Genomic DNA, 13971 nt, shown 5'->3' with positions numbered 1-13971 from the left:
GCTTCAGAATCTAGCAACCTACCCAAACTATTCAACAGCCTTGTCGTGCTGTTTGCTTCTAGCTAAGAACCCAGTGCCAGAACCAGATCCAGACTCAGAAAGCAGTGCTGTATCCAGAACCCGCTTGATCCAGTCCAAGAGGCCAGAACAGACCACCGTGCCGTGCTGTGAGCAGAACTAGTGCCTGAGACCATCTGATGGCGAGTGAAGTCCAAACCTGACCAGATCGGTGACAAGGCCCATTTCCATTACATTCCAAAACTAGGAGTGAGTATCTAGCCTAGAACTGTACAGAACCAATCTCTTAGTTTAAAGTAATCCTCTTCCATTCATTCCAACCTGTCCAGAACTTCATTTAGAATTTTGTGTCCATCCTGTGATTTCAAATCTGTAAAAGCGCCATTTGTCATTCTGAAATCTTGACTTTATTTCTGAAAAACTACCTTCACAGAAATATCTGTATCTTTTGAATGCACGTCCTAGAAGCGGAATTTAACTGTCATTTTAAAGCTAAGATCCTAGGCTTTCCAACAAACCCAAAAGGACACTCCTTTTAGTTTTACCATAATTGCGATTTACGCACACGGAAAAAGTGCCACGAATTGCAATTGCGCTTACTTTCACCACATGTTAAAAATAGCTGCTTCTTGCTTTCCATTGCTGAATTTCGTTTTCAATCTGATAATCATTCATGAATCATTGCTAGTGTTGACCTGAACCAATCTAAAGTAACATGCACTTATCCTGAATATCCCTTAGTGAATTAAAAACATTTTAGCATATTTTTCACATTCATTGCCATCACCTTCAAAAAAAATTGCCTGTTTAATATCATACCTGTTTTCTCTAAGCTTGCTGGGGTGGAACTGGAATTGAACTGCTTCTTGCTTGTATTGCTGAAACCTGTGTGCCCTCATTTCCATCTCTTCATATTGCGTAGGGGGCGTGGGGTGAGTAGTCACAGGGGAAAAAGTGATTATATTATCTTTTGATTGAAATCATATCAAGTTTATTTCTGTGTTGCATTCTTTCCAATCTTGTATTTCCTTGAACCATAAAAGTATTCTCTGCTACCGTATCCTTCCTCTTCCGACTCCTTTCAGATCAAAGAGATTGTGCGATTATAATATTACCCATTGTTGATCCCTGTTATATTCATAAGTGTGCTATCAAATATTATTTTATTCATAAAAGTGTGGAATATATATATTATTTAATTCTTCTAATAAATTTTTTTACTTGCAAAACAAACCTACTTCTTGGCTCAGTGAGGTCAGGGGGATTCAAAGAGAGGGGCGTTATATAAGGGTTCATCATCCAGATTTAAGAACTTTGACATAAAAAAATATATAAATAAGGGCTTCCATTGGGCATCCCAGACTAGGCATTGACTTAGTTGGAGTGCTGCATTGAAGTCACTTACAGGGTGAAGGGAACCATATTGTTCCATTGAATCAGGTATTGTAATCCCTGCCCTAAGATCCATGATTCCGGGGGAGTCTTACAGGGAAGACAACCACTGACACCGGCCACACCTCGATGACATCTCAAAATTTGTCCCATTCAATACAATCTCTGATTGCACATTTGAATGACCCCGGAAGCCCCGACACCCACACCTTTGGCTGCAATGGTACTTGCCTCAGCCATTAAAGAGATTATAGCCATTCCATCTGGAGCTGAACTTGTTAACATAATAAGGGAGGGGTGAAGTAGCAGTTGAAGAAAACAAAGAATTTAAAGGCCCCGAAGATTAATAAAAAATTATCAAGGAAATGCTTGAGGAACTTAAAAACTGTCTCTATTTTTTACGTAAAAAATAATGGAATGAAAAATGAAAAACAAGGAAGGAGAAGGGGACTATGGATTCGGAATCTCAAATGGGGTAAGATTAGTGTAGGCCTTTCAAGGTCATTACATCCACCCCCAGAATTGGAACCAATGATTATATAAGTATCACCACAGTTGTCCCTGGTAATACTGACCAATGTGACTGTCCTCCAAGGACTGAATTACAGGGCACCGAAGTGACAACAAAGTGGATGGGCCCAATGAGAGAGATTTCAGAACAAACTCTAACATGGGGAAACCTGTAGTATTCAGTGTATTAAGTGGCACTGGCTCTTAGTCTCAGGTACGTCAGAGCTCCAGATGGCATAAAGATCAAATCTTGGGAAATCCAATTAACAAAAAAGGGTCCAAAAGCTGTGGTTCTATTATTTTGGTGGATTCTTTTGTACCATAACAAAAGAAAATAATTGGGGGGTTGTAAAGACTGGAGGGAGGTATCTGTACTTCTTCTCTCTATATAGTAGAGGAGAGGCACAGAGGACCCCAGCCAAGATTCTCTATAAGGTATCAATGGATGAGCAATCAAGGCCTAGCTTCTCAGGAGGTGATACAGGCTGGTTCTTAAGTACAGTATAGTCCCCAAGGAGTCCGCAACCACCTACAAAGGAATGTCCACACATTGTAACAGTGTTTATATAATTAATGTTCAAGATTATGTACAATATCACGATAACTCACTTTGTACTCGGTTATCTACAATGGAAAATATACAGTTCTACGTGGTACCAGTCGTACTACTAGATCTCATAAAAGTGCATCAACTCTAGGGTTAAATATCACACAAATCAGTTTGTAAAGGAAACCAACAATAGATATAAGAGGGAAGCAGTTGGTTAGAACGATAGGCAGAATACTGGCCCTGTTACCTAGACACAGTTCTGTGTGGCGATCCCCTCACCTGGGTAACCTGTAAAGTAAAGATATATCACAAGCCCAGTCCATAAATTCTTCTACCAGTCTTATTTCCTTCTATAATGTTTCTATCACCCCAATGTACCTTGAATAGCAGAGTTTGACGACGAGTCATCGACGGATCCTTCGTGAGCGGCTCCCTTTAAAGCAGGAGGCACGGATCGTCGAGATCCATGAAGAAAAACGGGTGAATGACCACAGCTTGGCGGCAGCTTTGTTCCTAGCGGTGCTCAGCGATAACTGAGCTTTGGCATCCTGCAAGGAAGAGGCATGCGGGGCACCTCAATGATGATAGTTCATGACCGCAAAGAGATTGTGAAGAACTGTGGCCCAGCAAGGGCGTCGAGTCGTCCGGTGTCTCTATGGTCGTCAGGTGGTGGGAAACCCACCGGCGGATCCTCCTCGGCGCGTTGGCGGCCTCGACTTTCTCCGGCGGGACAAAGCGGTCGATGGAGCAGGCGAGAGCGTCCTTGGATCAAATGTTACTTAGGCAAAGGGAGCACGGCGGCTCCGGTCGGTGACCGCGGTCGTCGACAGTGATGGACAACAGAGTCTGGGTGCTTCTCATGATTCGCGGCAGTCCCCGTCTCCGGTCGGCACCCTGACGTAGGTCTGTCTACCAGGGAGCTTTGGCAAAGATTAGCAGTGCACGATGGTCTCGTAGCTTGAAAAGAGGGTGCCTAACCAAGTCCCCTCTGGGTCAGTCCTTGGAGACACAGCAGCTTTCAGATCGACGAAGTAGAGCAGCAGCAAGACTTCTCTTCCAGCAGGGCTTCAAGGTTAAGCTTTCGTTTTAACTCCAGTTTCTCTTCAGCTTCTGAACACAAATTCTAGCAGTGAGAGGCCCCCAGGTATACTAGTTGATCTCCCATTCGTTCTGCTGGGTCACACTCAGGCAACAAATCGGTCAGAAGGGCATTCATGCAGGCAGGCAGCCAATCAGGTGCATAGTATTCAGGCCATTCAGTCCTCTCCAGACACTCACAACAAGTTATGTGTAATGGGACAAGTACACAGCCATTCAGCACTCCACACTGCATTCATACTAGTTTCGGGCAGGGCTGTTTCAATCATTGCATCAAACACCAGAAACCAGACATCCACAACAAGAAGTGCATATTGGTCAAACACTCCATTCAGCCAGGTCCCTCCCACAGGGCGTACCCACAACACACAGTCACTGGGAAGGCTCCAGATAGTCTTGCCTGGACTTCACAACAACACCATATATGGAACTTCCACCCAACAGCCAGTCCGGGGGAAGGGACAGAGTCAGGGCTTCCCAGGACTTTGGGAACACAAGATAACAGGCAATAGAAAGCAAGAGGCCACAGGGGCCATTGTGTTTCCTATCAGGAATCAACTGTTTCCAATGGCAGGGCCTGGGTATCCCAAAATGGAAGCTACTCAGAGCACCTGTCAATTTCAGCATGGAGCTTCCACCAGCCCATGCCTTGCTCTGTGGGCCACACACAGGTACCCAAAAACATACACTAGGGGCACAGGGTTGTACCCCCTCCAATGGGTGCCATAAGGGTATCCCACGGGTCTGTACACCAAAACAAATACAGGATGAGGTGCACTGCCAGGAGTCCCATGTGGACTCCTGGGCAGAAAACAATACAAAACACAAATCAAAAAGGACTACTGGACAAAGACAGTGAGGCCCTGTCCCTCCAATGCATTTCCAGCATCACAGGGGTGACAGAATCAGGAGGGAAGTCTATCCGAAGACATCTGATCTTGCTCCCATCGTCTCTCATTGGAGTGTGCTTTGAGGGAGTGGAGGCACTTGGCGCTTAAAAGAGCTAACATTTAATCTCTCCTTGCCGAAATCCCCTCAATTTGGGCAATTGTGTGTAAGGATATAGCGCTGCTTGAATGCACTGATTTTGTTGTTCTGGTATAGTTTCTATAATTGTTAACAAAGTCATATTGAATGAGGACACCCAATTGTGCACAATGGGATTTGATATTCAACCTTTTAGACCTGTAGAAAGACCTAATAAAAATAAAAACTAATTTGCTTGCAGGTGAACCTCTACATTCAGGATTTAAAGATCTGAGTGAATGTTGAGGATTCGGGTAATAGGAATGCTAGGATGGTGAAATATAAATCTGTACTTACATCTGGGTGTAATGACTGGGCATGCCTGGCAGGTGCTCTGATCTCATCATCCAGAATCTCAGATTCCCATTCCAGTAAACCTAAGGTTTGCATCCTGGAATACTCGATGACATAAGGGGCTGACTACAAACCCAAAACTGGTGTGGGAGCTTACACATTTTGATATCCTGTTTCAGAAACTTGGTTATTACACCCTCCAGTTGTCAATGGTTTTAGGACTATCAGTTGGCGAAAAAGAATACTAGCGTAGGCCCTTTGGTGGGCTCATGACAGCGTACAACACTTCTGAAATACAGACAGGTGCAATGGACTTAGAAGTAATGCTGCAATTGACTGTCACTCTCTTCCTGTTCTGGTAGTCAATATATACAAGGGAGTGGGAACCCTTAATAAGTTCCTCAAGAAACACTCTGAGTTTATAAAAAGCTGGAAATAAAGATTGGTTAGCGGTGTGAGTCTGGTAGCAGGATATTTTCCTCATGTCCTGCTTTGAAGGAACTGCATGATGAGTTTAAAACCTGGTCATCTCTTTTGGATCTTCACTCAAAGGTAGACACGGGGAAGAGTGGGCTGCTTCTCTCAGCTCACTAGGTCGGTTTAGAAATATTAGGATCCCGGAGGGGGATGAAATGTTGTGTTCAACTTGGGTAAGAGGTGATTCTGATGCAGTCCTGGGTTAAATGTACACTGATGCTATTTTATATCTGGAATTATACATCTACTGCGACTCCAAAAAGTCACCAAGGACTAAGACTGCGCCTTTGCAAAGTAAATAAATGCTGACCCCACTCCCCTATTACTGCGACTAATCGAAGCGGGGTGTCCATGGCTCCTCTTAGTCATGGTAATGGGCGTTGGTGGTAGTGCAGATTGCAGGAGTTTCAGGGGGGTCTCCCCCTTTTGTTAAATGGAGAGCGGGGGACAAGAAAGATTTAGGGAAAGAAAACAAAAAAAAAGAAAAAAAGATGCACGCTGTGGATTGAGGGAAGTCACCGTGTGTCCCGCGTTTAAGGTAAGTGGCTGGGGGGGGTGCGGGGAAGGAGGATGTGGGCCACAGTGAGCTATCTGATCACTGCACTGTGGCATAATGATTGTTGACATTTTTGTCAGCAGAATTACGGGCGGTGCAGTGATTACATAGCTTCTTATATTCTCGTTGTGAGAGCATTTAGGCTGGGTCAGCCCTGACTAGCGATCACAGAATCTTAAGAGCAAAATTTGAGCAAGGATGTGTTGAGGCAACACGGGACGGCCCGCACATTTGGTAACTAATCAGGGGGGAAATCAGATAAAGTGGAATCCAGTTAATTTGGGGAGACTAAGCAATGAACTTACTGGAATTCCTGAGCACCCCACAGAAGAATGGAGGAAATATTCCTTCTCTGTAGATTAATTCCATTCTTTTCTGCGTCAAATGTTTGATAATCTATTCTACTGCTTGGGAGACTGTCTGGACCAAAAAAAAACTAAAGGATCTCATATGCATCCTTTGACCCCAAAATCAAGAGAAGGAAAAACTTGCTGAAAATGCAAATCAGAAACATTACAAAAAGGATTGCTTGTCTCTCCCCTGAGGAAGGAATCTCAATTTGCAAGGCAAAGCAGTCTTATAAGAAGTGGATTAGGAACCATAGGGTCTTGCAAAATCAAAGGAAGGGTGAACTGGTGTTGGATATCCTTATTTCAAAGGACTCAGTTAAATGTTGGTCCCTTAATAATTCCGTGTGTAATCCTCAATTTCTCTAACAACTTAACACCATTTCAGAAAATGAATGGGTGGAACATTTTCTTTTGATTTATGTTGGAACAGAGTGTGATACCATCAATAGCTCTGCACCCAAAGTGGGACATATGGAAGCTAAAACTTGGTCTTGCACAATAGAACATGAAGACATCTTGGTTAGCATTAAAGAAGTGAGCCATTCTAGAGCCCCAACAGACTAACCAACTTAGTTTTAAAATCATCTCCAGAAAGATGGGCCTCAGTACTTTGTCATCTATTCAGTGACGTTCTAATAACCGGATGCTACTCACCTTCCTGGGACACCTCCTTTGTGGTGCCCATCCATAAGCGTGGTACAAGATCGGACCCCAAATACTACTGCCCCATCATGGTGATGAAAGCAAATAGTATAATCTTTGCATCCATCACCTTGACACACCTAACGGATTGGGCAAAGAGCGTGGGGAGACTCTAAATGTTTCAAACTGGCTTTCATAAGAAACCGGGTACCTTCCTGAATGGTCTCTTGGTTAGAAGTTTACAGGACCTGTCCTGGGCAGGCAAATAGAACTCTATTTTTGTGGCGTCAATAGACCTCACAGCAGCATTTGACACTGTGTGCCATCACAGCTTGTGGTCAAAACTCTGCTCTTGGGGTATCCCCTCATTCTTGTTAAAAATACTGGTGGGTTTACAAACAACTCAAATATCCAAGTCTGCTTAAATATGGATGGAGGACTGTCTAGGTAGATCAAAACTACATCTGATTTGAATCAAGTGTGAATATTAGCACCTTGTCTCTTTAACCTGTATGTTTCAGGTGTAGATGAGTACCTGACCAAGGAAGCTTTTGCTCCACCTAAAATGGCTAATGTAAAATATAACTGTACAGCTTATGCCAATGAGTTCATTCTGTTCGATAGTACACCTATCGGTCTACAGAGAATAGTTGTCTCTTTTTCAACGTATGGCCGAGAGAATGCTCTCAATATTAATTCTCAAAAAAACAACAAAAAAAAATCCTGAGATTTACAAAGACTAGTAGACAGATAAAAAAAAAAGTATGCTTTTTCGATATATCTTAGTTGGAGGTCTGTCGAACAATGATCTACTTGGGTTTCTTATTCATGGATAAACGTAGTAAAGCACATGGGAAAGATTTTGCGAGGAGTAAGGCAATTGCACTAATTGTGCAGATGCGTAGAATGAACACAAACAAATGTCCATTCTCAATTAAAGCATTAATAAGGTTCTATGAGAGCAAGGTTGTACCTAAATTGTTGTATGGATTGGAGGCCTGCATACATGGATTTCTAGTCATTTAGACCAGTGGGAAGCTATGATATGGCGGATGGTTTTGTGCCTTCCCGAATTACATGCCAGCATCTGTTATTAGATATGAACTTAGCTTGAGATCACTAAAGGTTTGTATGGAATGGCGAATGCTGGCGCTATCGTAGAGTACTCGATCCCCCGAAGATTCCGTGTATGGGGATTTTAATCATTTTATGACAGACAAGAGTGTTCCTAATATACACAACTTGGTGGCAACCGGCACTGAACTTCTTTGATTTAACATTCATCCCACTAGACTGATTCTGGCTCGTAGAGGTCTCATTTCAAGGGATGACGCATATTGCAGATGCCGTAATCATAGGAATGACATGGATACTCTGCAGCACATATTTATCTCCTGTAAAGCATTAATAATTGTCTGTATACTGTAAGAGGATTCAATTCAACACTACAGCTAAGTCAACGCCTAGTCTATAATACTGAATGAAAACCCTTATTGATATATCTTTATGTCCAGTTCATGCGTTCTGGATGACTACCCCTATATAACACCCCTCTCTTGGAATCCCCCTGACCCCACTGAGCCAAGAAGTAGTTCTGTTTTGCAAGTTTAAAAGGTTTATTTGATAATTTAAAATATATATATATCACACTTTATAATAAATTAATAATTGAATAGCACACTTAATCTGATATGATAAAGATCAACAACGGAGAATCTGGCACTAGCACACTTCTTATAATCACTAATGAGTTGACATGAAATGGATAAGGTAGCACACTGGTAAATAGGAACAAAAGTATAATGTGGTAGAGGATGCTTTATGTAAGCTCAGGTGGATGCAATATTCAATGAATGCAGTACAGAAAATACTCAATATGATTTCAACCAAACAATGTAATCACTTTTCTCTGGCAATCCCCTCCCCCCCTTGATGCAAGGCAAGGAAATGGAAGGAAAACACACAGTTCTCAGAAATGCAATCAATGTACATCAGTTCACCCCAGCAAGCTTACACTACAGAAGTTTGAAAACACAGGCCCAAATTGCTTTGATATGTGCTGGCAATGAATTAAAAAATATGCTAAATGCTTTTAATTCCCTTTCAGAGGTTCAGGGTGAGTGATATCTAGTTAATATTAGCTCAGGCTCACTCTTGCAATGATTCAGGGATAGTTTTTATGAGGCAAACGATTTTCTGGCAAATGGAAGGCAAGCAGCAGCAGTTTTTTATGTGAAGAAATTTGCAAATCGCGGTAAAATTCGCGAATGCGCCGAGCGCTATTACAGAGGAACCACAAGGAATATCTCTATCGTTCTGGGGTCCTAGGAAAGCCTAGGATCTCATCTTCCAAATGAAAGTTACTGCAAGTCTCTAGCACAAACGGTTGCGGAGATATGAGCGATTAAATAAAGGTTGTTTTTCAGATTTGAAATTTTAAAGTTCAAAAAGACACGTGCAGCTTGCAACTAGAAAATGACAAGTGACAGCTTTGCAAATGACAGGTGACAGTTAGGAGACAGTTCTACTTAGATTAAAATAGGATTGAATTATATTATTTTAACTAGGAGATTGGTTCTGCACAGTTTTCTAGGTACTCACACTATATTCTTGAGTGAAATGGGCCTCATCACGGATCTGGTCAGGGTTTTAGACTCGCCTCTGGTCTCTGCACTTCACAGTGATCTGGGTCAGCTCTCTCTGGTTCTCTGGTCTGGGTCTCTAATTCTGGATAGATTGAAGTCTCTAGTTTGGCTCTCTGGAGGTTGATGGAGGTAAAGTATGGATTTTCCCGGCAGAGCGTCCCGCTGCAGATGGATTTGGAAGGTCCCTATCTGTCCTGTCTGTCTGCTTTTATGTGTTTAGAATGTGGGTGTGTTCTAGCATCACTGACCCTACCTCTCTCTCAGCTTCTAATTGGTCAAACTTCCATTTATCATTTGATTGGGGGAGCTAGGTTGGGTCAGAGGGATGTCATTTTACAGCCTTCAGATAGTCCACTCCTCCTGTCAACTTACACACAAATCTAGATTTGAAACAAATACATATTTGCAGAGGTACATATTGTTTTAAAATCATATGCACCCATCATGCATTACAGGAGGTATCCCTGTTCAAACTCTGCTCTTCCTGGGAGCTTGCATTCAGAAATGGCACATATTTCACTTTTTAATTGATTTTTCAATTTCTGACATTGACCCAACTTTACATACATGTGTGCAGGGAGTATGGACATTAACTGATGAAGTTTCAGATTTTTAACATGCATACATTTAGAGTAATATCCACTTTTCCGCTAAAACCCCCCTGAACACGCCACCGGGTCGAAAAACCTCTTAAAATGTGGGCAGAAAAATCTCAAGAATTATGGTATCATTTATAAAATTTTCACATGTCCGCTCTATGAATGATCCATCTTTTTAAAGTTATGTTCTGGCTCCAAAGGAGTGTGGTTTCCTCTCAGCACAAGGTAGAAATACTGGTTTATCCAGTTCTGCCAAGCCAGCTTGCTCTGACAGGCAGTGCCCCTCCCCTTTCCTCAGGAGGAAGCCACTTTTTACGACCATTTACGACTCCTGCCAATAAAACCTTTGCCTGAGCCAGGACAGGGCTTTGTTCACTTTCCTGCAGAGCACAGGTAATTCAATTATCAGATAGATGGCATATCCTTAGTGTGAGCAGCAAAAGGGCAGCTAGGCCTGGGAACACAGCTGTGACTCAAGTTTCACTCCTGATGGGGGTAGTTGCCAGGCAGAATTCTGTTCCTTAAGCCAGGTTTCAGATAAAATGTCACTTTTTGTTCCCCAGTTCCTGCATTCAAATAAAACTAAACATTTTTACATATGCAGCTAGAATGCTGATTCTAAGTGCAAAACTATGACATTCCCACAGTTACAAAGGCATGTGACACCAAACATAGGTCACTCATTTAATCTAAACATTTTCGATTTTAGTGTCTTTAAATCCAGTGCAACTTAAACTGCTGACTCCATAGCTCAGCCAGTTTTGTTATAAGCATTGTTCTGGGCTCTTCATTTCCCAGATTTTGTAGGCACACAAAACTCCATTCTACCAAATGTCTGCTGGTGTTCAGTGAATATTTTGCACATATTGCAATGTTTGAAATAGGCACTTTGGCTTGCCTTCAGAGAAACACAGGGTGGTTTTAAACTGCCGGCTTTTGGATAGTGGTGAGTACTGGTACTGCACCCATTTTTGGGATTTAAGAAAATGAATTCCCCACAATTCTAGGTTGCATTTGGCAATCAGCATTGCCATTCCCAATGGTTTCAGACTACTGTGCGGGTAGTCCAATGGTGGTTTTAAAGCGCTTTGAAGCTAACCGGCGCTACTGTTTTTCCTTTGGCAACCCATTTCCCTCATGGCAACCCGGCCTTTCATTCTCGCACTGGTGGGTGGCAAGTGAGGCAACCATTTTGGTGTGCGCACAAACTGCGCAGCTTTCCTGGATTTCGGCGCACATGTGGGTTTTCCGCCATCTTGAATTTTCTAAGCCCACAGCACCAAATGTTGTGGCATGATAGCTTAAACGTGGGTCAGGACACCCAACAAGCCCCCCCACGCGACTGCACTTTGAATTTGAGTCGATGGGGAGTCGCGTGCCCAAGGGTTTTGACCCACGCACCGGTCTGTCCGCATAATCTTCTTCCGGTAGATGGCACAGTTCGGCATCTTTTCCTCCATCCGGTCGGATCGATCGGTTCTCCTCGCCAGTCCTGATGGGAGTATTGGGCGGTCCACTGGGCCCATTGGATCTTCGTTCCCGGTCTCCGGATCATCCTCCTTGGCCAGTCTCAAGGTCTTCTTTCTCCTAGGACGACAAAGGAAGAGCGGCAATACCTACTCATAGACGTTTTTCCACCACTGTTGAGATGGTGGGACAGCATATGCATTTCATCATGACGAAACATTACATTCTTATTTTGATAAAAAACAGTATAACTAAGAGACAGTTTCATGCAAATCACAGTATTTTAGAGACTAGATGTGGTATGTTTTATGATTGGAACTGAATTAGTCTGAGACAGTACCCGCTAGGATTCCAGAGGATTCCTCCAGTTGTTGCAGAGCGTGCCTGGGATGGCAACACTTCAACTGGTTTATGTGGACCCACTTGTCTTCCCCCTCTGCCGAACCGCCTTTGGGGATGCGGATCTTGTAGGCCACAGGGGAGATTTTGTCTATGATTTCAAAGGGTCCCTTCCATGTAGGCAAAAATTTGCGCTGCGTGGCCTGGTTCCTTTGGAAGTTGTATAGATAGACCCGGTCTCCCACCTGATATTCCTTCCTGGAAGTTTTCAGGTCATACTGGGTCTTCATGCTATCAGCCGATCTTTCTAGATTCCGCTGAGCATAAGCAAAAGCATGTTGGAGGTGTTTCCTTAAATTCTCTACATACTCATGAGTAGTGGAGGCATTTATCAGTGTCTGCTCTTGGGTCCTGTAGAGCAAATGCTGAGGAAGCACCATCTTGCGCCCAGTCATCAACTCAAATGGTGACATTTTGGTTGCAGATGAAGGGGTAGATCTGATGGCCATTAGGACCAGAGGTAATCGGATATCCCAACTTGGCCCAGAATCTGCCACAAACTTTTTTAAGATGCTCACAATGGTTCGGTTATATCTCTCCACTGCCCCAGAAGAAGCTGGTCTATAAGCAATATGCAGCTTTCTCTTGACCCCCAGTATCTCCCACATCTTTGTCATTACTTCACTGGTGAAGTGGCTACCTCTGTCTGACTCAATCCTTTGAGGTAGACCAAAACGGGAAAAGATGTGGTTAATCATCAAGGCAGCTGCCGTTTCTGCCTTGCAGTTTGGGGCTGGGAGACATTCCACCCACTTGGTAAACAAGCATGTCACAGTCAACATGTACTTATTCCCCCTAGCCGAGCGAATCACAGGGCCTACAAAGTCGATTTGTAAATCTGACCATGGCAGTGTCATTCCCCTCTTTTGTAAAGGCGCCCGGTGCGTGAGGGATGATGGCTGAAATTGTGCACACACAAGACACCCCTTCAAGTACTGGTCGAGGTCCTGCCCCATGTGTGGCCAGTATGCAACCTCTCTTAAGATTTCCAGTGTTGTGTGAAACCCCCTATGACCGGCAGTGGACGCCTCATGGGCGTGACTTAACATCAGGCTTCGGAATGAGGTAGGAACCACCCACTGATCGTGGCCAGCTTTGGATTTCCTTACCAACAAACCGTCTTGGATTCGGAACATTTTTGGACATTTCATTAACACTCTTAGGTCCTCTTTCCCAGTGTAATCGGTATCCGTCAGGGGAAAGTTCTCAGGGTCCTCAAGGTGCTGGTAAAATTTACCAATTATTGGATCCCCCTTCTGAGCAGTAATCAAATCAGCATCAGGGGTCTCCTTACTCCATTGTGCAATTGAAAGGTCGTTGTGAGCATTTGTCTGGGACCTAGTGATGGCAGTGACCTGGATTTCCCCCAACAGGGACTCAATCTCAATTAGATCCCCTTGGATGGCCCCGGTTTTGGCCAGCTGATCAGCTAAGTCATTTCCAGTTTTGTCTGGTCCCTCTACTTTGGAATGACCCTTGATCTTTTTCCAATAGATGGTCATCTCATTCGAGGTGACCAGATCATCAATGTTTTGGATCAACTTCCCATGTTTCAAGGGTTTGTTGTTAGCACATAACATGCCTCTGGTTTTCCAATTAACCAGGTGCTCCACGAACCCGTTCCGTACATAATCCGAATCTGTGATTATGACCAGTTCGTGGAGTTGATGCTGGACAGCAGTGAGGATGGCCTGATGCACAGCCATCAATTCTGCCACCTGACTACTTCGGGGACCAATTTTGTATCCAGCGGAGGGTTCTGGGGACTCATTCACCCATGCATTCCCTACGCCGGCCACCAGTTCTTTCTCCCCGTCGTTGTCAACATGGTAAGAGCATCCATCCACATAGACAGTGGGCATTCCCTCACACTTGTCCTCTTCAAAGACTTTGTGGGGGGAATTAAGGTATGCCTCCATGTTGTCCTTTATTTTTAGACTTTCGTCCT

At 43.6% G+C, this 13971-nt stretch overlaps 1 protein-coding gene across 16 annotated transcripts in view; it reads right to left on the bottom strand.

The window, feature by feature from the left end:
- LRFN1 (leucine rich repeat and fibronectin type III domain containing 1) overlaps positions 1-13971 on the bottom strand; it is a 1263189-nt gene that overhangs the window by 1170097 nt on the left and 79121 nt on the right. The window lies entirely within an intron of this gene.

This window comes from Ambystoma mexicanum, chromosome 2p, assembly GCF_040938575.1.
Source record: "Ambystoma mexicanum isolate Mex_15411 chromosome 2p, UKY_AmexF1_1, whole genome shotgun sequence".
NCBI lineage: Eukaryota > Metazoa > Chordata > Amphibia > Caudata > Ambystomatidae > Ambystoma > Ambystoma mexicanum.
Note: the sequence above shows the minus strand (reverse complement) of the source record. Positions and strands in the feature narration are given on the sequence as shown.